This window comes from Etheostoma spectabile, chromosome 17, assembly GCF_008692095.1.
Source record: "Etheostoma spectabile isolate EspeVRDwgs_2016 chromosome 17, UIUC_Espe_1.0, whole genome shotgun sequence".
Lineage (NCBI taxonomy): Eukaryota > Metazoa > Chordata > Actinopteri > Perciformes > Percidae > Etheostoma > Etheostoma spectabile.
Window position 1 is genome coordinate 20333082 of NC_045749.1, and position 26015 is coordinate 20359096.

General features: G+C 40.2%; 1 long non-coding RNA gene across 1 annotated transcript; it reads right to left on the minus strand.

The window, feature by feature from the left end:
- Positions 1-218: 218 nt before the first annotated feature.
- Positions 219-25628, minus strand: LOC116705446 (uncharacterized). The gene is made up of 3 exons (XR_004335938.1): positions 25618-25628; positions 16601-16606; positions 219-298 (listed from the first exon to the last, which is right to left on the minus strand). It is a non-coding gene; the product is annotated as an uncharacterized LOC116705446 (long non-coding RNA).
- Positions 25629-26015: the final 387 nt, after the last annotated feature.

Here is a 26015-nt window from a genome sequence, read left to right on the forward strand (position 1 = left end):
TGTTACGACCCCTCCTTTTGGGCTGTTATTAACGTTATTTCTCAAGGCACACGCTTAAACGTAGGCCTATATGAAATGTGCAGAGTTTTTACACTTTTACAATTTTCTGTCTACATCCCCATCATTTCAGTTTCAGATCAAACTTATTCAGCCTACTTTAGTGTTATGACCTGCTGCCTGCTGTTGGCTTCTCAGGTTTTCCTGACTGTCAGTTTTGGAGTGTTTGTTAGCTAATTGGTGGACACCTGGGTACGCCTCAACCAAGACTATTTATGCAAGTCATGTCTCATTGTTGTGTCTCTGTCTTCTCCTCCTCCTAGGCTCCACAGCTCCTGGTTGGGTTTTGTTTCACATCTTCTACTGCAGTTGTCATTTATCCACACACACCACACACTACTGATACCATTGATTCCACACCTGTCATGATTCTTTTGTAAATAGTTATCTTGTTTATTTAGTTGGTGAAACAAACCCAAACAAGGAGGCGTGGAGCCTAGGAGAAGGAGATGGCAGAGACAAAAAAGGCAGCTTTCCTGTTTAGTTTTCACCATAAAAAAAAGATTTACAGCAGCTGACCACCCCTCAGTTGAGGGACAACCAGGCATATATGTAATATATTTATAAACTGCCGACAGGTAGTCAAACTGTGGTGCCGTTCAGCTCGGAAAGTTTGCTGATGGGTGTCGACGAGTGCCACAGATCACCTGCCAATGCTTGGCTCCTGCCACAGACTATCGATGTGCAGACCACGGATTGACACCTCAGTGGCAATCGTCAGACACTTTCCACGGAGTCATCAATGCCGGTCCTTTGCCAGTTGCTGCATGAACTTCCTTTAGGCAGTTTTACTGCCGGTGCACTCCTTGGAGAGGATGCGTGCAAGGATTCCAGCCAGTTTAAGGATGTATTAAGTTATATGAATACGTAGACAGCCACCGGGCATCTACATGTACCACGCTTTTCACAGAGCGAGTGCCTGATGCTTTTAGACTTATTCAGAACAGAGTCCTTCCACGCTGTATTTATTATAGCAGTCTACGTTACTGACTCTAGCTTTTCTTTTGGCACTTTAGTTATGGATATTTTTTGATTATGTCCACACCGCTAGCATCTTTAGGAGACTAGCGGCAGCTCCGAGACTATTGATTCCAAAGGGAGACGTGAACGTGAACACATAATATGAGCAATCCTTTCACCCCATAGTCACCAAATGTAAATGTAAATGTGCTGTATTTATATAGCGCTTTTCCAGTCTTAACAACTGCTCAAAGCGCTTTTACATCTACAGGGAACATTCACCATTCACACACATTCATACACTGTGGCCGGGGCTGCCGTACAAGGTGCCACCTGCTCATCAGATAAACATCACACACATTCACACTCCGATGCGCAGCACCGGGGGCAACTCGGGGTTCAGTGTCTTGCCCAAGGACACTTCGACAATGACTGCAGGGGTGGGGATCAAACCACCAACCTTCCGATTGGCAGGCAACCGCTCTACCACTGAACCACAGCCGCCCCTAAGTAGATAATGGACCCATTTCTCACAAGGAACATACCTCCAGAACATTCTGACATTGTGAAGTATAACTATTGGCTCTGCCCAGAACCACTCTGGATATGCCATAACCAATTGCTAAAGTTTGGTCATGACGTCGACTTAGCATCGCTAGCATTAGCCTTAGCTAACTCCTTTACCATTGATGGAGCAGCTGGAAAATCTAACTTTTCCTTAACCCCGTGGGGAGGACACAACATCATGGCCACCAACAAAACTCAGCAAAGATTGTTCTTGCTTGGGCTTTAACTTCTGGACATTCAGCAGCTTGAATGGCTTTGCTCACATTTTTCTCCGCCGACATTATTACGGAACGTCATCGTTCCTCTGTTCGCTGATTGGACAGCCAAATATTCGGCCGGAGAAAACCCGCAAATACACCGCAAACCCAGACTGAGTACTAAAGGAAAATGAAAATGGAGCGGAAGTACGCAAGAGGGTGGAGCCGGGCTACCCTACCCCCCCCCCCCCGCCTTTTATTGTGGCCAGCCTAATGCAGAATGATGCTGTCTGATCAGCATCTTGATATGCCACACCTGTGAGGTGGATGGATTATCTCGGCAAAGGAGAAGTGCTCACTAACACAGATTTAGACAGATTTGTGAACAATAATGTTCAAAGCCTTTTCTGTTCATAGTAAAAGTCTTAGATCTTTGAGTTCAGGTTATGAAAAAAGGGGGAAAAAACCAAAGTGTTTATAATTTTGGTCAGTATATTTAAGCAAGACAGTGTAATGTTGTCATTAGTTTATAAATTGTAGCTATAGAGTGTCAGAAACAAAAGGACTTTTTGCTGTTACTGAATACTACTCCATGTAGACATGATCCTTAATTAGGGCAGTTTTGAATACTAACTAAAGGCTAAATCTGTCCTTTGAAATGTTTCCTTCTTACTCTGCCCTGCTCTGCAGTAGCATTGCTGTTGGACAGCTGCAGCGCCTCATTAGCTGTGAAGAGGCATGGCTTTGTGTCACTAGAACACAGCGTGAGAAGGGAAGTAGTAGGTAACATCACGTCTTCATTCCTGAAAATTGCTCCCTTGTTGCTCTGAAATTCAACTCCTCTGGTTTCACTTTGCACTGCAGATATCATGCAAATCACTTTGGGTAATAGTCACCATCTGCTGCCAGAGTTTTTTTCTGTATGGTGGCTCATTTTCTGGATGGGATTGTATGTACATTTTGCACATTCAAAAGTAGGCAGTAATGCCAAGCACAGTCAGTTGGACTAAGATAAATGAACGTATTTATAATGGTCTTTAACTTGCCAAAGCTGTGCCTTTGAATGAATGACAGTGACATTTAATGCCATAAGGATTTAAGACTGCAATTGCACGAGTGTTTTCCCTCAGTTTTAGGAAATCACATAATTTCTGTCTGTGCAACCAATGTGCAATAAGTGATTTCAGGTTAAATACACCTGGACCTGAGAGGACCAACAAGGTTCTAAGTCAATTTCCAGTTTGAGTTGTCATCCTACTATTAGCTATACTACAACCAATGAGACTTTACTTTAAAAGTACCAGTTAGATCAAAGGTGCAAGAAAATGTTGTCAGTTTATCTCATTGGATCTGTGAATCTCCTCTGCCTGCTCTGCCCTCAGAAACATCCTGGGCCTTTCACAAGGACAGACGATGGCTCCATGGTTATCTTGTTCAGAGTGATCAGTATAATATGGCATTCGTATGCAAACAGTTTGAATAATAAAAAGTACGCATCATAAGTTTTCTAACAAAAATGCAAACTGTACTGATTAAATTTTTCATTCAAATATGGGGAAATGCATCAAAAATTCAAACTTTAATGAACTTGAATTCAAATTGTACAGTCCTACAAGTGAAACACTGTTTTAAGGACTTTGCCTTGAGGTGTTCAACCTTGTCTGACCTAATCTTTGTGTAATTGTATTAAGATTAAATAAAACTGAAACTATTCTCATTGGGAACTTTAGGTTCTCACTATTTTAACTTGCAGGGCTCAAATAAGTGTTAGAAAGTATAAAATAAAAGCATGTGACACATTGCTGGCAATTTAGAAAATGTATCTTCTCTCGTTGCGGTGTAGACTGAGGCTCCCAGCCCGGTCACAGGATTACTCTGCTTGTGTTTATTCAGACTTACCAAAATGCAACACAGCATGTAGGTTGTAAATATATTCTGTGTGGTGTCTAGTGTGATAAAAAGAGCTTTCATGCGCAGCGTTTGATAAATGTACACTTCAATGGATAATCACCATGAAAACAAGATGCCACTTCACAGTTGTATTTGGCTTGTTGTTCGCAACGTTAGTAATGATTACCAGGATCACGGTCCGTTTGAACTAGTAAAGGCAAGATGAATTTCAAAATCTGCATATTTGAAAGTCAAAGGTAATTTTGTCTTTTTTATCATTACAAAGTCCTTAGAAATATTACAACTTTTATTGCAGATTTGGTGGGAAATTGACACTAACACTGTTAGTGGTTCGTCAATACGCTCTCTCCTCACTTCCTTTGTTTTTCTCTAGGAACTAGTGTTTGCTGTTACTGTCAAACGTTGCCCTCCTCCATGGCAGAATGATTGATGGGACAACAATCTGCAGCAGGTGCTCTTATGTGAGTGTGTATCTTTGTGTGTATTTCCAGTTGTGCAACTAAAGCATGATATAACCTTTTTATGTAGCTTAATATAGGCAACTGTATTAGTTGAATACTGAAAAAGTGAATTAGTAAGACAAAAGTGAGGTCAAGCATGAGGCACAACATGTCTTATTTATTAACATTCACAGTCTTTCACATACCTTAATGTCCTATTGGTCTGTGAAGAACCATGACCCAATCCCCTTCCAAAACACACCCAGATAACAAATTAATTAAAGTGACTATATGCACCTTTCTTAATGTTTCTGAAGCTCTATAATTTTTCATACAATGGTCTAAGTGACAACAAACAGTAAAAAGAGTGCCATTTTTATATAGCTTTTAGTAAGGCCTTTGCCAGGGTTTGCGGCAGGCAGACGGAGCAAAAGAAACAAATTCTGATGGGTCACAGATTTCTTTAGAACATGGAAAGCCTGTGTTAGCGAATTAAGTTGAGTCAGGTAAAAAGAAGCAGGAGATTTTAGATTACAGGCAATAACTCAAGTCACATTGGGTCGGGCTATCAACAGATGGAGACAATTACGGGATTGTAAGTGATATAAAACCCACCTACAATTGTCCCTCTGGTACGTCATATGTAAATTTAATTCATAAAATAACTTTACAATGCATGATGTGGTTAGATGTCAGTATTCAACGATGAATACATCCCCCTTCTATTTGACACGGATATTTTAATCTTTTTAGTCCTTGGCCTACTATTTTCTTATCCCTTGTCCCTCTGTAACGGGCTACTTTAATCTAAGTTATTACGTTCCTACTCTTGATGCTTTGGCTCGTGACACAGTGACAGTGTTACACTGTAACTAATGGCTGTGAAATCTACAGTTATTTACTTTTGATTTTGCAGTAACACTATTGTATATGATTTTTACAGTAGAATGCTGTAAAGTTTACATTACAACCTTGTCAACATGACAAAATCACAGTAGTTTAAGTATTAGTTGAAATCCCAGCAGTCAAAGCATTGATGTTCTAAAATCACAATACAGCCACTATAGTACTGTAAATAGTAAAGTAAGCTACTGTATTTTTACTTTTTTATCTTATGTTGTGTTTAATTGTTTTTTATTTTACAGTGAATACATAAAATACTGCAAATGGAAGTACAATACCTTTACTGTAAAAAGAATTCACAGTAACTTGCTAGACAATTGTTGCCAGTAAATTACTGTAAATTTTACATTACATTTTTTACAGTGTAATGTTATCCGCTTTAGCTAACAAGACATCCAAAGTAGGCTAAGTTACCATATGCAACACTTGAAATGCAACGATGCATCTGTAACTAATTATTGTATTGTCAATGAAGGATTTTCGGTCAGAGCAAAACATTCATTGCTCCTCCCGTAACACTAACTCTTTAATACAGTGGGAAATAAAGCACCCTGAATACAAGAGCTTTACGACAGCAGGTGTAGTAAAAACACTACTGCTTTTGTCCAAACACAACTTGAAAGTCACACAGAGCTACTGTGAGATCACAGGAAGAAAACACAGCACAGGTGCTGCACAGTGGCAACATACAGCCACTGTTTAAGTGTGAAAAAAAAAGAACTGTCACATAGAGAGGCAAAGTCATTCCCCTTCCAGTGGGCCGCCATGGGAGAAAATATGTATGTATTAAATTGAGCCATGAATGTATTTGTCAATTTAAAAGATAATTTTGAAAGTCTCAGTTTGACATAAGAGTTGAAAATAGAAAACAAAAAAAAAGTAATTACCCTAAACATTACTCACACAAGCAACCGGTCTTGCTCGTTCTTTCACTTATAGAAAGATCCTGGATGAAACAGAGAAGGTAAGATAGCATTACACAAGGCGTGGAACATAGGTAAGCCGGCTAGCAAGCTGTGAGGCAAGCATTTGTACATTTGCGAGAGCATGGCTAACCCATTAAATGTTGTGGAAAGTGCTCACACACACATGGGAAATAGTGTGTGTAATTATTTGGAACCAGCGTTGGCTTTCGATCTAACAAATGAAAAATAGTAAGACTGTATAACAACTGTTCTGTATGATCAGCTAGAAAGAAACACAAAATATAAAATCCTCAGACAAGCGTACACTGCCTTGTTTGTCTAGAGTCTCTGTAAAACGTCTTGATTTTTAAAAAATATCTTTAACCTTGCGGCTCCTGATTAAACTTAAGTAAACCTTGCTTAGGGAAACTTTGAGAGACTGTTAAAATAACAAAAAGTAATACACTAGTTAATAATAATAATAATAATAATAATAATAATAATAATAATAATAATAAATTTTATTTGTAATGCACTTTACATTTAAACAAATCTCAAAGTGCTACAGCGCTATAGTTAGTTACCAACCCGGATTTTCCCAGTTGTCTAGCTTTCCCCCAGGCTGCAATTACCCCCATGAATATATAAACTATGTTAAAACAAGCACCTTTTTCTTTTTTACTTACAAAGTGGAATGCAGGGTTGTTCGGAACATTAAGATGGTCCTCATAGTGTATATCTGTGTTACATGATTGCACTTTTGAATAGAAATGTTTGTGTACCTAACCTAAGACAATTGTGAAATATTCCCCCGTTTGCACCTCTTCCAGCTGGACCAGTAAAAAAGCCCAGCCTAGTGTGTTTCAGTTGCTGTACAAAAACACATGTAAAAATGTATTCAGACAGCTCCAGGTATTATCAATTCAAGGACAAAGGTTGCTCCTTTAACTGTAGCCCTATATCTACATTTGGGAATTGTACTCCCTGAAAAAGAGAGTGAACCCAACAGATGGAGACACAAGGCTAATCTGGAGCACCCTGTGCTCTCAATATACTATACACTTTAAACATTCCAAAGAAAGCACGCTGTGAATGAGTTACCTGTTTACATTTACATTTTTACTTAGCTATTTATGGGTCCAGGCAATGCAAAGTAGGTCATTCGGGATGCAATCATTTCCAAAACGCTAGCACAAAATAATGGGGTCATGATTTCTTATCAAAATGTCTGGGGGCCAGAGAGCCGTACAGTGCCAAACTAAATTAGTGTATTATATTTGGTTGTTTTTTTTCAAATCAATTGATAGAGAAGGTTGGAGAGTGAGATAGAAATAAGAAAATATAGTTACTCTGTGAGAGTATCTCTCTGTCTGCTTTATTTACTATTATTGAAGATTAAATGAATCACCTGGTGGCCTTTTTGGCTGCAGTGCCGAAGGAAAAATCACAGTCACACTGGCACAGGAGGAATTTTATTAAACCAGACTAATTGGATTTATATGTATGCCCTCAGCCTACATTGCTCTGTCAACTTTTTATTTCTTTATCATCTAAACACATGACACCCCCATACTTAAAGAAAATGCATTATCACAAAGGTTACACAATCCATTGTTCACATTGACGATGATTCATTTGGGGATTACTCTGGTGCCACTGGTAGTCCGCCAGATGTCCCTCATTTTTGGCCAGATGTCCCACACCTTGTGCTGGCAATCAAAACTCTAAACTATTTTTACTACTACTCATAATAATCTAGAGCGGTGGTGTTTGTGTAAACATGCATACTATGACTATGAAGCAAGTTAATTGCTGGAGACCAAAGTTACAAAAAAAACAAAAAAAAAACGGATATGACGTCACTTCCACACATCAAATGTTCTGGTATGTTTTGCGCGTCCGAGTTGGAGAAAAAAACATGGACACCACCAGGAAAGCTGTTGTTGCGTCAGCGCTGACCTTAGCACTTTTCTAGTACAACCGGAGTTTGTTTATGTAGGCTACACGGTATTAGGTTAAAATGAATTAGGTGCAAGCCAATCCTACAAGCGTCTAGCACTTACATTACATTTTTTGATTATGATAATAACTTTTACCCCACCTTATCAAAATGTAGCCATTTGAACATCTGACATTTTTACTTGTTTCATGTTTTAGTTTATCTGCTGTTAGCAATGCTAGCCACGTTTAGTAACACCCGTTTGAAACAAGTCTTCATTCAGTATTCAAGACCGATTCCCAGTCCCACAGGCAGGGATACACAGTAAGGTATTGCAGTAATACGAGTGATTGAAATAGTCATTTAAACAACCAAAGCGGTCTAAAATTGATGAGAATGATTTATACTTTCAAGTCACACAGGGCGCAGCCATCTTGGATTCCATTTCGGAATTCTTTCTCGGTGTCCTCTGAGTGCTTCCACGGAGCTAAAACGGCAGTCGTCGGGGCAAGTTTTAGAGTGCCTTTGTGCCTCTCAACAGACACGAAATGCAATTAAAATGTCTGTGCAACATGAACAGGGCCCGTGCGTGACATCAATTTGCGTTTTCAACTTAGCTCACTTCCAGCTTCCACGGTTGAGGAGCATATGCAACTGATGAGAGACAGAGGAGAATCCGGGAAGGAGCTTGCATCTACTGCAGCCAGCTGGGTAATTTCATCAGTCAGTAAGAAGGAGGGACTCGCAAGTGAGGGAAAGGTTCATGGTGGGCCATGCTGCAGTTTCTGGCGGTCTCTCTCGCCCCATGTTCACTGGAACTCTGTTTCCCTTTGGGGTCTCCAGTACTCAAGTGGTGATGGTGAATTCCGGGGCAATGTTAGCCTCAAGGACTTTTCCCTTGCCAGAGGGTTGGGACTGAACTGTTACGCTGCCTGCACCATTGAGGGCCACAGCGCTAACTCAGTAACTCATCAGTCCACTTTTCTGACCCTGGTTTTCCTTGATCAACATACTAAGATAATATGATGAGATATGATTTTTGATTATCCTTGGGTTTCCATGGCTCCTTAAACTTAACACTCACATTGACTGGAATTTGGGGGTTGGGAGGGGTGGGAAGAACCTGTGCTAAGACCTGTTTGTGGTCCGGACCCAGAGGGTGTTCGGGGATAGTATCCGTGTTGGCTCATGCGAATATGATTTTGGTTCCTGCTCTTCATGTTCAGTCGGCCGACTCATGTTCCTGTTGCCTTGTCGCCAGACCCTGGCCCAGCTGTCCCTAAACCTGGCTCTAGACCAACAGATCCGTCACCTGTCTTCAGCCCAGATGACCTGTCGCCTGGCTTCAGCGCAGTTGTTCCTTCGTCTACCTGGTTTACAAGGATTCTACTTCGCCGTTCTAGTTGGCCGTCTGAGGGGTTCCGCCTTTCCCACGTCCTCTGTTCACGGTTCCTGTTGCCCTCAGTTCTCTGTTCCAAAGTCCTGCTTTCTTCTGCGTCCGTCTTCTGTCTTTGTCCCCTCTTTGCCCTTCCTTGGTTGACTTAAGTTGTTCCTCCTCCGGACCGCCTTCGCCTTCCCTGGGCTGATTTGCTCTACTCTGTGGACGTTATTTTTATTTTTGGGGCCGTCTGGTAGCCGTCCCTTGAAGGGGGGAGATGGGGGGGTCTCTCTATAATAAGAGCCACTTTCAAAAGATCCTAAAATAAATTATATAAAGAATTCCATCAAGTCAAACACTCGTTATTTTGATTTTAAAAAGAGTTTTACCCTGAGCCCCGCCATGTGGGGATTTATTTCACATTGTCAAGGGCCACTTATTGTATGACTGACATTTTGGGGTCCTCATCTTCTTGCCCCACTTTTCCCTTTCTCTTTGGTTTTTTTAGCTCCTAAAGGGGTGCAATTTTAATAGTCTTAGAGGCACCTCCCAAAACCCTCAGTCATCAGGGACCAAGCAACCTGCGTGAAAAGATTGTAGGACCGTTGGGTTTTTGGGCCCATTTTTTTATTTTGTAAGATGTGTTTTGAAAGGGAAATAATGTTTTTTATACCGTCAGTGTTTTGGCTTTAGAAACGGAAATGAGGAAGTGCTAAGATCATAAAGGGAAATAGCCCCGCGAAAAACCCCAATGAAAAGCCAATAAGACATGAAGCGTTTTTAATCGAAATCTACTTTTTTAAAATCTACTTTGTCATTTAAACAAAAAAGAAACATTTTTCCATAAGCTTCCTCCTCTCTGTTCTAGATTTATTAAAATTTTTAACTTTGAAGTTGAAAAAAGACGGAAGACCCTTAAACCAATTTTCCCAAAAACAGGAAATTCACCCCCCATCGGGTGTTTTTCACGGCAATATTGTACCCCACCATTTAAAAAATAAATTGCCTCCTAGTCTGCATCTTTCTCGTTGGCTCTCCCCTTTTTAATCCATTTGACCTAGCCATCAACTCCGCTTTGGCAAGGCCGCCCAGGTGTTTATGACGCAGACTGATCCTGAATTTGATGGTGCCGTGCAAAAAAGAGGAGAAAAGTCCTGTTTAAAGGGAAGGGTTTTTTTGGGAGGAATGTTTTCCCTTTGCAGCTCCCCGGATAGAGCTGAAACCCCTCCCCCAAGGCCTTTTTTCCCTTGGGCCCCTCTAAAAGCTAAAAACCTCCCCAAGACTCTTTATCGGGGTACTCGGTCCTCTTCTAAAGATAAAAATTCCAAAAGCTTTAACACCAAAAAATAGCCTCAGGCTTCATAAAACCGAAAAAATTTCTCTGCCCCAAGCCCCATTCCCCTGCAGACATGGTCAAGGCTTTTCAGCTGAAAAACTTTCATGAAAACCGGGAAAGTGGGAAGAAACCGAAATTCACAAAAAAAACGTTAAAAAAAGTCCCCTGACACATACTGTACATTGATGCACCATACCCTTTTTGCACGCCAACCAGGTTTTAATAAAATCTAAAATTATTGAAAATTTTTAGTGTAAAGACAAGCATGCTCTTGTTCTCATTTTTTATTTAATTTTTAAGAGTTTGACTTTTAAAAGGGCTTTTTCAAGACAAAGGGCCTCTATTAAAAATTGGCAAATTCGTAACTTTAAAATTCCTTTTTATTAAAAACTGACTTAAATTCTGATTTAAAAATTTAAATGCATATTTAAATTACCTTGCATAGATGTTACGAAATTTCCCATTTCAAAAAATTAAAACTTCTAACCCCCCTTATCTTAGATTTCATTTTGAGGAAAAATTCAAAAACACTTTTAAAAAAACATATAATCTCTTCTTCAAAAAAAAAAAACTGAACAACCTCGACATCTAAAAAAAATCAAAATTTTTTTGCTTATTTAAAATTTTTGTGAAGTATAAAGTTTGGGGCTTCCCTTTTTTTTTCCTCTTTTTTCTTTTTTTTTTTCTTGCTTTCAAAGAAAATCCGGGTTTTTTTAAATGTACTGTGGGGAGAACTGGTTGAAAGCCATTGTACGTAAAAAACAAAGAGCCTACACATTAAGATAAAAGCAAGGCAACAGAAATTGCTAAATTTCTTCTGATAAAGGTCCTTTATTTTTGTTGCACAATTCCAGCATTTGAATAAAACTTCCGGCTGATGGGACAGATTAGAATCTTCTTTTCCAAATGAAGTAAAGTTTTGAGCTCTGCAAAACTTTACCTCTGTTTGGGGGAATTTTTATTTGTCAGTAGATATATGAACAAAATCCCACAAATCCTTGGAAAGGATTCAAAATTTCCTTGGCTCTAATGGACACCATATGAACCATGTCGAGGAGTGATGGGTTTTCTCTCCTGACTTTGGTTTCTACCCCAGACCCTTTCCTTATCATTATCATCATCACCAACAATATGGAAACAACCTGATTCCAGTTTAGACTAGAGAATATCAGTCAATGTGTGAGTGAGGGTTGATGCATCTGCGATGTTCACTTTGCTTGAAGCCAGGTGGTGTGTTGACACGTTTTCCCATTTCCTCATCAAATTATCAAATCAGAACATTCAAGATCTTGTCCATATTTCCATTTCTTGCTTCATCAGCATTTAAAGACAACATGGCAGTTTGGAGTTTGACAGACAAATCAGTTTTCCAATGAGCAGCAAAGACGTGGGTGCTTATGTAGGAGGTCTGTGCATTTGATAATGACAATCTGGAGAGGGTGTGACAAGAGGTTGCGATATGGTGAGGGACAGGTTGTGTTCCGCTGTGAAAGAGCATGCATACTTTCTGAGCGCAAAACACACTCAGGCATAGATAAACGCACCTCTGACGCGGTGGCAGTTGCACCAGGTAGGAATGATGTACGCTGAAGAGCTTGAATGCTAGCCTGGTGGCGGGCTAAAACCTTTTTCCCATTGCTTCCATATAAAGTTTTTTTGCAGTAAACCACACTAAAGCAAACCCCTGGCATTCTTTTTTTTTTTTTACATAATGAGCAGTATGGCTTACCAATCTCCTCTGTTTCTAATAAACAAGCCCATTTCCATTTATTTTTCCTTTCTCAGACACGTCTGTGTCTTAGCTTAGCAATTACGCATCCATGACGGCTAGTGGCCTTGCCAAAGAGTGGTTACCATTAGACGCACGCAAATCATGACGCTGATATGCAAGGAAACTGGTTCCGAATTTTGTGCCATGAAATTAATTAACATTTTATAGCAAGGTTTATTTAATTGCATGATTGTTTTAGATCAACATGCAGTCATAACCTACTTTTGGTAACTGTGAAATCAAAATAGTCTACAAGGCTGTTTGTGCATCATAGCACAAACACATCTGATCTTCTCCTGCGACCCAGTCCAACATGTCCGTTTAGAGCTGCAGCGGCTTCTGGAGAACAGGTTATTTGTCAAGGCAGAAAAATGTGAGTTCCATGTCCCATCCGTACAGTTTCTGGGGTTCATAATTGAGAGTGGGCGGCTCTGTACTGACCAGGCCAAGATCCAAACCATAATTGACTGGCCCAAACCCACTTCTGTTAGACAACTGCTGGATTTTTTTGGGCTTTGCAATTTCACCGTCGTTGTATCCGTCACTACAGCTCCTCTCTCCATGGCTGTGAGTTTTTTTGTTTTTTAGTTCCTGTGTTTCCCCCCTTGCCCTCCTGCCTACTGCTGCCAGCTGACTACGCACACCTGTTTGACATTCCACCATCACCTCTCCCTCCACGCACACCTCCCAGCCATCTACAATCAAGCTCAGTACTTCCCCAGATCTACTCACCATCTTTGCTTGATTGTTGCCTCAGCCACCTTGGTGATGTTATGGTTTTGGGTGTTTCGTCTTTTTTTTTGTCTGTTTTTCCGGTTTTATTTTGATGGTCTGGTTTTCTGTCTTGCTTTGTCTTGTTTTTACAACATGTCTTTTGGTTTTTCCCACTCTTGTGATTGCCTGATGTTTTTCACCTGTTTCCCAGCCCTTGTGTCACCTGCCTCTTGTTACGTCGTGACCCTCTGTATTCAGTCTCTGTGTTCCTCTTGTCCTGGGTCAGATCATTGAGTTTTTGGTCCTGTCGTGTCTCCTGTCAGTTTGTGCCAAGTTTTGTGCTTCCTGGATTTCCCTGGTTTTTGTACTACCTTTGATCAATTACATTTTATTGTTAGTGCTAAATCACAACAACAGTTATCTCATTGATTTTTTATAAAAGAGCAGGTCTAGACCAAACTCTAGGATGTTATTTACAGAAACCCAACAATTCCCACCAAGAGCAAGCACTAGGCCACAGAGGCAAGGAAAAACTTCCTTTAAGAGACAGAAACCTCGAGCAGAACCATGGCTCAGGGTGGGCGGTCATCTGCCTCGACCGGTTGGGGGTGAGAGAAAGAAAGAGAGTGAGACAGACTTGGAGAATTGTAGCAGAGGGTGTCGAGCATGATCATAGAGGCAGCAATTAGTGGAACCAATTGGCCTAGAGATCTCAATTGTGTCACTATACTCCAAAAACGTTAAGACCGTTCTTAAGGCTAATGAGACAAGCATGTAGCTAGGCTACAGTATAAACAAAGCAAAACTCATGGCTGACACATCTTCTTGAGCTGTCACTAATTGAGACACAGGAAGTTCTCAAAAACACTATTAGGACTGTAAACATTAAATATCACAAAATTCAGATTCATGCAAGATACCTAATATTTGTAATTGCCTTAGGATAAGAAAAAGTGATAGAGACTCCACCCCCACCCCCTCTCTGCATCAATCTCAGATAGCATTTCTAAAATCAAATTGACGAAAATCTGTCGTAGCAAAAGAGAACTTGAATTCTTGTAAAATGGCAGCAAGGAGCTGTAAAATGGTATTTAAACAGGTCTACCTGATACAGTCTGAAAGTCTAAGCAGATAAGCCAGTGTATTCATTGGGTGATAATAAATGTGAGCTACAAACATGATGTGCTCAGAGTGATGAAGTTTGAGATTTTTTTTTTTCCAGCTCAAACTTTATTATAGTCAAAAAGATAATTTAACTTTATTATACTCAAATGAATAACAAATGTTTTACCAGGTATAATGTGCTTTGTATTCTGCAATCCCTCGATTGGAACATTCACAAATATATCCAGATCATGGGAATTGATCCAGTAGAATACTGTGCCAAAGTGTTACTCACCCCCCAACAGGAGAAAGAGAATGTCCACATAATCTCTCAACACTAATTATAGGAGCCCAATTTAGCAAGTGGTTAAATTCTACTCCAGCCCAAAATCTATCACTGACATTTGGATTTATTTTTAGTTTCCATCGGAATCATCCAAAGGTAGCAACAACATGACTCCCTTCCATTCAGGCTGGTTCACAATTTTACCTTTTTTCCCAGAATAAAATATTAACGCTGAAGCCTTGATGAAATGATGACATCTTATCAATTAATGATGGACTTAAAGATGCGGGGGAAATAGAAAGTCTTAATGTCCTTTTTCATCTGGGGAAAAGATGGGGAATATTTATACACCAGCAATTAGACCCCAGCCTTTTTTAAAGAGTACCAGCTCCGACAAATCAATCATCATGTGAAAACGGCATTCATAGTGTTGTTTTGTACAGCTGGGCTATCTCCGTTTCTGACTTATGGAAATGACATAATTTGCACAAAGAGATTCCCATGTTTCACTTATCTTTTGTAAGGCACTCACCCTGAAGTAGCTTAAATAAACATCAAATATTAAAGTGCTTACAGTATATTATGCTCATTTACGGTTCAAAATTGTATTTAGAGGTTGTAAAAGAATAAGTTCATGTGGTTTAATTTGGCCAAATATGGTTTCCCGTTGAATTTAAAAGCTGATTCAAATGCTACAGCTACTCACATTTTTAAGGATGCCCAACATGTCCATATCTACTGTGGAGTTATGGAGAAAACAAAATCAAGATTTTGACAGTTCTGTTGCTAATGTTCCTGACTTTGCCCCAAATGGCCAAATATGGATTGTTGAATTTGAAAGCAGATTTAAATACCACAGCTGCTAACGTACACCATATTTTTGTTTTGCACATCGCTGCAGCTCCACTTTCTTCCCAAGACGACACCCGCCTGTACATGTGACGTGTCTTTCTAAACTATATTTAATAAACTTTCTGCACACCTACAAAGTTCTCAATGTTTCGGTTTGAATACAGAGACCCTCGTTATACTACCGTGGAAGTGGGGTATTCTTTTTTTGAGATTTGCTAGTGGTAATCAAAATAGGGATTTCTTTTTACTTTGCCCATGCCCAGATGACTAGGATTATTAGGAAGTTAGGAAGTGCACCGAATTTGTCCTTTTAAATGCTGTGTCTCCCCCTTGTTGCCTCCAGGTGGCCAAAAAAACAAAAAGTTAATGCACAATTAACAGTTCTGCAGTTAAATGTTACTCCATCTCCATGGGCATGATGAAGGCAGCTAATCAACAAGGGAAGAGAGATTCAAGAGTACATATCACATAAGGAAATACATAATGTATTCTGTGTTACCATGAGTTATGTAAGTTATTCATTGGGTTCTGTTTATAGTGCTTTTTTATGTCTTTAAAACTCGTATTAGAGCTCAGAAGATCCATTTTACACTCACTGCAGCTGTGTTAAGAAGACTGACATGGAACTGTGCCAGACAATTTGATGGGTGTTATGTTGATTGTGCTGTGTTGACAGGGTTTCAGCTGATACACTAAGCCAAAATTTTAATTGGGTGAACTCTAATAAAATGGAAGGAGTATCTGTCTGTATGTCCTTTGTTTTCTTGATAACCGTTCATCCAGTCAACTTCACACTTGGCGGGTGTAGAGCTCTTGTGATCTGCGGGACATATTTATTAGTAGTCCATTATGTACTGTGGAAAAATGTAAATTACCATGACCGTACACAATGTGTAGTGTACTGAACGGGGTCCCCTATTAACTGTTACACTGCTGAGCGGCATGCTGGGTACAGGGATGGAGAGTGACTCAACACTCACTACAGTACACTTAAGAGGAGATTAATAAAGTGACACGCAAACATTTCAAATAGGAGAGACTTCATTTAAGAGTAAAATGAGTTTAATGAACACGGTGCATGATAGCTTCATATGTTAGAGTCAACGGGGACGAGACTCACAATGTTAAATTATAACAGAAATAGAGGCTGTGGCTGTATTGGAATCCCCCCCCCATCCCCCCCAGATCGAGTCTAGACACTGGTGGTGGTGATGAAGGCAGAAAGGAAGCGTGAAGACCTGGTTGCATGTGATGTGGAGCGGGACTTCTGATGGAGGAACCCTGGGCTCTGGGAAATGAGAACTGGATGTGAATGGGGTGGAGGAGGGTTGCATTGATTTGCCTGGAATGACAACTGACAGCAGCAAAGAGTTAAACAGATTTGGAATGTGAATGCAACAACAAGGTTGCAGAGATTGTGGCAAATCTGGAGGGTTTAAATGAAGGAGCAAAGGCCCACATTTAGCTGATGAGGATGCAGCTGATCAGTCTGTGAGAGAGAGAACTGTGAAGCATAGAAGACTTCCTGAATAAGCTTCATTTTAAGCATCAGCAATGTAACTTTTGGAAGGAACACTTTTGTTCCTGAAAATAGCCTGGTCCCAAATAGCTAGCGGTTAGCAAATGACGTAGCTAGCATTGCTATGGGACGCAACTACAGTATGTCATGGCAGTTGTATTGCTCAGGACCCAAGGAAGCACAGTATCAAGTATAAAGTTCTTGAGAAAGCTGAACCGGTACGTTTTTAACAGGACCTGCATAATTTCCTTTAAAACCACTAATATTTACAATTATACCTCAAACTGTCCAAAATGAGATCAGAATGAATGCATCACTAGCTGATATTGCTAGTTATTGGAACTACACTAAAAGACCATCACATGACCCCATATAAAACTGTACTGCTTTATGTATGCATATGATTTAGGGGAATGTGATCCTAACATTAGACATAAACTACAAGTGCTTGACAAAATAAATGCAACACCTGTTTAAGAGAATGCAATGTGCAGTACCCCTGTAATAAATATTATATTTGTGAAGCTCACCATTTTCAAGTTTGTGTCAGAGAGGTGCTGATTAAATAGTTGAAGCTGTAGTTTGGGATGCTTGTTGGATTGTTCTATACTGTACTATACATAACATCTGAAAAGGGATGGAGTTGTGTGCACAATAGAAAAGAGTGTAAGAGGCCTATTTTGCCAGCTGGCCATACAGTGGGGCTCGAAAGTTTAGGCATCCCAGGTAAAAATTTGTAATAATGTGCATAAGAAAAGCCAAGAAATCTCCAAAAGGCATCAAATGACAGATTAGACATCTGTATAATATGTCACAAAGTTAGATTTTATTTCCATCATTTACACTTTCAAAATAACAGAAAACAAAAAAATGGCGTCTTCAAAAGATTGGGCACCCTGCAGAGTTATTACCTTGCACTGCCCTCTTTGGCAAGTATCACAGCTTAGAAACGTCTTTTCTTGGCTTCTTCATGCACATTAATACAAATTTTTACCTGGGGTGCCCAAACTTTCGAGCCCCACTGTAATTATACCATTAGTGCCTACATTTATAAAAATAAAGTGATTTATAAATGTACTCATTAGTATAGAAATGTAATTTGCCAGTAATGTAGGCCCAGTTTAAGTGTTTGGCATTCACTACATGGAGACAAACAGACAAGAATGCCAAAAAGTCACGAAGAGCACCGTGGGAAATAAAATCATTGCAACTGTCACTTTGACCTAGCGGTGAAGTGAGATCCATTTGCTGTGGCTGAATTTTGCTCCTTAAGACTGTTCAAACTTGACTACAGTAAATTATTGCACTTATAGTAAGACTGCACAATAGATCTTTTTTATCGTCATCGCAATATTAACTGGTGCCAAATACAGTAGATAACATATTTCAACAGACCCTACAAGATTGTTTTGTGTTAGTTGAAAGAACTGCACAATAAAGTGTAACTGTCATTGTTTTTAGTGGTGCTTGTTATTGCCAATCCAATGTTCACATAGTTTAATAAAAGAATGTTAGAAATAATTTCCATTCATTTGTTTTAAATTCAACAAGTAAAGAGAGAACCAAGTATACTTTAATATCTGTTCATTTATTCCAAGTAATATTGTCACACACCGGGAGCTGGTGTGTCAGTTTTACAAACTACTATACCAGCAAAATTCCTTACCACTGATAAGAAATGGAACCAGACCAGACAGTTTGTAAATTAGTACTATATTCTACTTAAGTTGAAAGTTATAAAGCAGTTCTTCTGTTAAAAAAACGCAAGTAATGAAAGTTAAACACTGAGAATTGGGACCCGATCTCTTTGCCGCTAGTTCCCAGTGTCTGATAGTCTGTTGTTACGTTGCTCTCAAAGGAGCGTCCGATTCCGCCGAGGGAAGCCTGGATTCTTCTGCGGACAGGCGCAAGAGAAGAGCGAACTTCATTCAAAGTTGGCAGAAACAAAAGCCGTTTTGGGGTCATTTTTCCACTTCTCCAATCATCACAACTCTAGATTTGGTTGAAATAAAAACTCAATTGACCGATTTACATGGAAAATTAGTTGGCTCTAGAAATGCTAAAATTTTAGCTTTTTTCAATGGCGACCTCAGAGCTGTATCAGGTTGGAGGTTTTGAAAAGGCCTATCTCTGTAGGGATCCTTTCCATATTGTTGTCAGCCACTTACAATAATAATCTGACGCTGTCAGTGGCATGAAAAGCACTTTTAGTGGACCAAATTGACGATGCACATTGTCTGTTACAGCTGACAGTCTTAATACTGGCCCAATTTTCATTCTCCACACTAGTCACCACAGTTCTGCTGCTCTGTGAGTGATGCCCTCCTTGACACATGAGCAGCACTCTGTCATCACTTCCCCAAGTGCCTCATTGGAAGAAGAAGAAAAGGAAGAATGTGCTTTCACAGCACTAGAGGAGGCAATACACTTTCAGTCAGGAGAGACTTTGTTGCAGATATGCAAATATTTATTGTACGTAAGCATAATATGAAATGTACAGTCTTTGGGGATTAGACTTCATCGTCATAGATATTTAAATGGGTAGAGAATCCAGATATATTTCCCCCGATGGTGATGGTGGAGAAGGAACCCGAAGACCAAACGAAGGAACTGTCAGCCGGAAAAACACTCAAGTTGCCATGGTTGATGATGACCAGAAGTGGAAGGGGAGGGGGAGGGTTGCATGTTTGCCTGAAAAGACAGCTGATGCCAAGAAGAGAAGTCATTTAAAGCAGGATGTCGTGCTCGGATTGGATCATGAATTTTTGTTGGTTTACTGAAAAACAACACCTCAACAGCTGAATAGTTTTAAGAAGACATATTGAAGTTATTTAGAAGTTTTCCTGAAAGAATTTGCTCTGAGCTCCATTTGTCCTCTGTCAGTTTCTTAAGAGGGTAAATCTGGAGAAAGAAGGAACAAAAGGGATCCTAAATCCCTGCAAGCTACAAGGAAGGCTAGGTATGCGGCATCCGGGCTCATGCCATTAGAGACGCGCTCAGTTAGATCGTTTTGGGCTCCCACTGAGAGCATGATGACACACAAAGGCCTTGATAGAGCTATCAGTCCATTGTTATAGGAAAGCCCTGTAACAATGTGTCATTTTCTTTCTCTTTGGGCTATCAATGTAAAGCTGTCTCTCTGCCTAAAATCAACATTCCACTTTTACTGTTTGATTTTATTGCTAAGTGCCCCAGTTTTGCAACACCATGATCTCACCATGGCTGGATTTTGTTTAAATATACCGTTTTTCTCTTTGACTTCTCCATGCTGTCCAATTTGGTCTCATGGTGGATGACCAATCACAAAATAGGTAGCAGTTTGTGTGCAGGGGGAGTCCACTTGTTCAATGATGAGGTATTTGATGTTGGGTCTTGACAGACTCAAGGGTGCATCCAGTCCAAGAAGAGAATACTTGTGTGTCAAATGTTTTGACCTGTAAAAAAGCCCATGCCCTTGTGCATGTTTTCTCCCCATATCTCCTGAACATAGCAGTGTAGTCGTGCAGTGTTGTCAACCTGGCGACTTTGACGCTAGGTTTAGTGACTTTTCAGACCCAATAAACAATGTTATTTCAAAAAGTGACTAGTTACAAATTTAGCAACTTGGGATTTCCACTCGGATTGTTTTATGCACAAATTGACAATGCGCATAAAACAGGTGATTGAAATGCATCTTTTTTACTAAATGAGAGCAAGAACACCTATAATGGTTTATCAGAGGTTTAAAAGTAGATTAATTATTTGGAGGCAAGCGTTTTTATACATCTTCGTTTTTTTTTGTTTGTTTTTTGCTTTGTCTATCAATAATTGTGCTGTGTTTTATGACATTATAGTTGTATAATATGAAACGCATAATATAAACGCATTACTTACCTCATATCAGAGATGGCAAAAGTACTTACTCCCCGTACTCGAGTAGAAGTGTTGTGGTTTGGGGTTTTTGTTTGGGGTTATTTTCCCGTCTGGCCTTCCCTGTGTTTTTGTCTCCCTGATCTGGGGCCTGTTGCACGAAACTAGGATAAGGGATTAAGCCGGGATATTCAAGTTATCCTGGATGAATTTAGCTTGGACTCGGTTGCACGAAACCAGATTGAATTAAGCCCAGCCAAGTTACCATGGAGATTTATTCTTTGCGGCTAGCCTGGTCCAGAGCAGGCTAACAGCCAGGCTAAGATTAATCCTGGAGTCTCATGTGTCAAATCAGCTGCCGTCTGATCCAACATAAACGTGTTTAACAGTGATTCCGTTGTCTTCTGCATGTGTTCTGCTTTATTTTTATTAACATACATTAGCCTACTTGTCACTTTTGTTTTCGCGAGTTTGATTTAAACCCTACTACAGCTGTTTAGATGGTCAGAAATGGTTGCACTGGCACCCTGATGCGGAGTGGGACTTTTCTCGGTGGGACGGTACTGTGTCGAGGCTGCCTGGCGTGCGGCCGCTGCCCGGTGGCTGCTGCCCGGTGCCTATTGCCTGCCAGCAGACTTGCGAGTTGTGTCAGTGTCCACTCTCTCTGTAAAAGTAGAGATGAGCAGCGCAGCGTCCGTGGTCTCAGCTTCAGGTTTCTGCAGGACGCGCTCCGGAGATTAAGTGTGACGATATTGATGTAGCGATATTCCCAGATGATAATAATGGCAGACTGGTCAGAGACCAATACATTCATGATTCATTTTCTTGTTGCTTGTCCTTCTCTAATAAAGGGTAGTTTGTGTTACTCCTTAATAAGTGGGCCTATTGTTTTTTGTTATAGCTTACATTGGTTTCATAACCTTCCTAATAAGTCTCACATCACCGGACTAATAACGTGGTCGATATACAGCACGTATGTAGTGTAGTTTACATTCATCACACTGGGAACACCACAATGCTTCTTAATCGCTTTTATTTTGGTGCGGTCACTTGTCAGAAGAATAAAAAAACATGAATATTGTTTTACATATGCTCACAGCGTGTATTGAAGTCACTTACTTTTTTTTCTAGTTGTTGTCCCTTTCTGATTGTTCTGTATGAACATTAATTGTACAAAGAATTAGATATAGCTTATAGAGATTTGGGCATGGTTGTAAAACATGTTCTCACGTTGTGAATAAGGGTTTGAAATTAAGCCTAAAGTCCCTAGGGTCCATTTCCCGAGGAACATTAGTTCCCTCTGCTCACTTTTGAGGCAAAGTAGATATTTTTAAACCCCCCACACATTCAGTAGGGTCCGCCATGTTGGGCTTTTTTTCTCCGTTTGATAAGAGCCGTATTTCCCTTTTTCTATATTCTTCCCTCCTCGTTATTTTCCATTAGAAGATGCTGCTCATTGGGTGAAACATTTGGCGCATGCGTCTTCTCATCTCTGCATCAGAAAAATCTGTGATCGATAACGTGGTCTATTTGAGAAAGCAGTGAACGTGCACTTATCCTGGCTATCTACACCTGGCTTGACATAGCTCCACCTGTTTATCCTGGCTCGGCAAACGTGCAACCGATTAAGCCGGGATGAGCAGGTCACACTAAGTCAAGCTGCGCTTTTTCACTTATCCTGGATATCTTTATTCTACTTTCGTGCAACAGGCCCCTGGTGTTGTAGATTCTGTCTTATGTTTCCCTGTGTCTGTTTGTTCTGCTTTCTGCTTTATTTTGGTAGTCAGCTTCCTGTCTTGTCTTGTCTAGTCTAGCTTTACTTTGTTTGTCTGATTGTCCTACCCCGCCCTAATGTGATTCACCTGACGTCTCACCTGTTCCTCATTACCTTGTTACCTCTTGTATTTAACCCATGTGTTTCCTTTGTCTCTTGTCAGATCGTTTTGTCAGTTTGGCGGTCCAGTCGCAGTGTTCCTGTCTGTCTTTCCAGTCTGTGTTCATGTCGTGATTTCTCATTCATCTACCAGCCCTCCTATCCTGCGTGCCTCGTCAGCGTGTCCTGTTATTCCCTCCGTCCTTGTCATCCTGCTTGCAGTCCAGTTATTCCCTGTGAGTTTTTCCCCGCATATTTTTCCCTGTGTTTTGGCTCGCCCTCTCCAGTTCCTGCTCTTTGACTGTGCAGTGTTTTTGGATTCCGCACTTGGCTCCTTGTGTTTGTGGACTGTGTTAATAAAGCCTTTGTTGAAGCTTCCTACCACTCTGCATTTGGGTCGTCCTTCCTTAAACCATAACAAGAAGTGCAGATACTTGTGTTAAAAATACTCTGGTAAAAGTAGACGTACTGATTTAGCTTCTTCATGTAAAAGTAACTAAGCACAGGTTTGGATATCTACTTAAAGCGTAAAAGTAGCCATTGTTTATGCAAAGCTACCTGGACTACACACATGTTACTAGAGTGCAAGCTGAGAAACTTCAGGGGACATGGAAAAAGGCTCTTTATATGCCATGGCTACCTTTTTTAAATGGATGTCTCCCAATTGGCCTAAAACATCACATGTATGATTATTGTGACAGAGACTGGGACTCCAGCTTAACGCTCTGGGCCCTGAGGCCATTTTTACAGTTTAAATTCCGTCTGGATTTATTTTATATAAAAGCCTGTAAAACATCAACCCTCTTGTCTACAGTCAAGATATGAACATCATTTTTTTTAGGACAAACTGGGTTATTGGAATATTTGGGGTTGCAGTGAGGTCACTTGCATGTTAAAAATGGTTGTAGGGCCTTAAAGATGAATGAATAAATAAATAAATAAATGAATGAATCTTCCAGATATGTATTGATATCACAGACATAAGTAAAACCTAAGCCATTTTCCTTTCTAAAACACTTCTCATATGTCTTGGGAGTCACACTGTGAAGAAATAACCCTAACTTATACAGTTGACAAAATACATGCATTTTTTCCAAAAAAGTCAAGACGTTTTGCTCTCATGACATTTACTTATGCCAATAATAACAATGTCATATTTATTGATATTACACCCACAGCAATGTTATACAAGCAAATATGTGTCTAAATATTGCATTATTTTGCCTTCCATAGAGTCTATAGGCATTTTTGTCCCCTCTGGCCTTCCATACAAGAGGGGTAACTTTATCTCCCATATATGGGCATGTACTTCCTGAAAAATACACAGGACAGACAGAGAGAGAGACGGAAGAGCGATAAGCGGCAGAAAATGAGCCAAAACGCGATGAATTATGGATATAAAGTGGACCAATCTTGGATATAACAGTATGGATTTAAAGCCCAAAGAGGCTGAAGTTCGAGGCTGGATAGAAAATCCCCTGTAGAGGCTAGAAAGACCGCCGTAAAGCCGAAAACGTCAGGATTCAAACGAAACCGAAAGTGAGTAAATCGCTCGTATGGTTCAAAAGTTATTAATCTATCAATCAGAGGTACTTTTTTACTCGTGGGCGAGTGTCTCGGGCTCAGAGGGTTAATAAGATCTACAAAATTAAAGTAACGAGTCACATTTTTAAAATGTAAGGAGTAGAAAGTACCAATATTCGTGTTAAAATGTAAGGAGTAAAAGTTCAAAGTTGCCACAAAGAATAGTAAAATAAAAAGATTAGAAAAATCTACTTGAGTACAGTAACCAAGTATTGGTACTGGCAGGTTCCGCTGACCCCTAGAGCATCTGAGATCTTTGCCTTTGTCACCCCTGTCCATTTCTCCCAGTATACAGTAATGGCGTTTGGAATGTGCAACGCGCCCGCGGCCTTTCAACGGCTTATGAACCTGGTACTTGGTGATGTGCCTAATTGCTATGTATACCTGGATGATGTTGTGGTGTACTCCTCCTGTTGGTCTGACCACATGGCCACATTAATGACTGTGTTTGCCCGTTTAGATCAGGCCTCTCTGACCCTCAACCTGGCCAAATGTGAGTTCAGGAAGGCCATCGTGACCTATCTTGGGAAGCAGGTTGGCGGAGGGCAGGTACGCCCTGTGTCTGCAAAGGTGGATGCCATTCTGTCTTACCCTGTGCCCACGACCAGACGTGAGCTTCGGCGGTTCCTAGGAATGGCTGGGTATTATCGATGTTTCTGCCGAAACTTTTCTGTGGTGGTAGCCCCTCTCACTCACTTGTGTAGCCCAAACCGGCCTTTTGTGTGGACCAGTGAATGCCACACACACAGTATTTGTACTTTGTTACTTCCCATCTTTGCCTCATATAAAAAACTGCACTAAAGCTTCACACCAACATGTCTGTACTTTTCAGTGGGCAGTATGCTTGTGTAAAAAAAAAAAAAAAAAAAAAAACACTGAATTTGCATGTCAAAGAAAGGTAAGTAGAGATTTTGTAATTCATCTTGTGCTTTTCAGTGTAGAATTTCAATTTAGTTTACATTTCCAGTTTATAAATGAGTCAAGTGGTAACCTATGTAAATCACTAGCTAACATCTGGAAAGCCCTGTGATATTGGTCCTGCTAGACCTCTCAGTTAGGCTACATTTGCCTGTATCTCTGAGATCGTAACCTCTGCTACTGTGTTGTGTCATCCTCTTCTTTCCTCTGCTCTGTTTTTGCCTCCACCAACACTTTCATCTGAGCTGTCATCCATGGCTTGTGGTTTGACAATCTTTGTAAATATTTCATCTGCATGATGGATATGGAGTCACTGGTGTCACTATGGCTTCAAAGGAGGGATTGAAATCTTCCAGTGGGTAGGGGAGGTAGAAAGACCACTTGAGAGCAGCAGAGTTGCTCATCAACAAAGACCATTGAGCAAGGCACTAAATCTCAACTACTTCCATGGAACAGCTCAGTCAGTGCCCCCACAGAGCAGCCCTTTTATCTGTGTGACAGTCTGGCAACATAAAACAGACTCAGTACACAATTACTTGAAAGGAGAAAAGAACAATAACCCTGATCTGGAATCTGAAAAATAGAAAGCAGAGAATTCTTGGAAATGTTGCCATTTTAAAAACCTAAACAATTACTTGAATCCACAAAAATCACTTGGCATAAATGGCTCATTTACAGCTAGTGGAGAAGATTCCTACTGCCTTAGAAAAAAAGACTTAACATGGGGTATTTTCCTGCATCTTTTTTCAAGCATTTGATGCTGTTGATCATGTTACTTGCAAAATTGCATACATTTGGATTAGTATTTATGTTTTTTTAAGAGAGACCAATATGTGAAAACAGATGGTATAGATTCTAAGAGATCTATGATGCAATGTGGGGTACCACAAAGTAGTGTAATAGTGTACACCCTGCAAAATAGTAAAATGTTAACATTAGAAGGATTTAAATA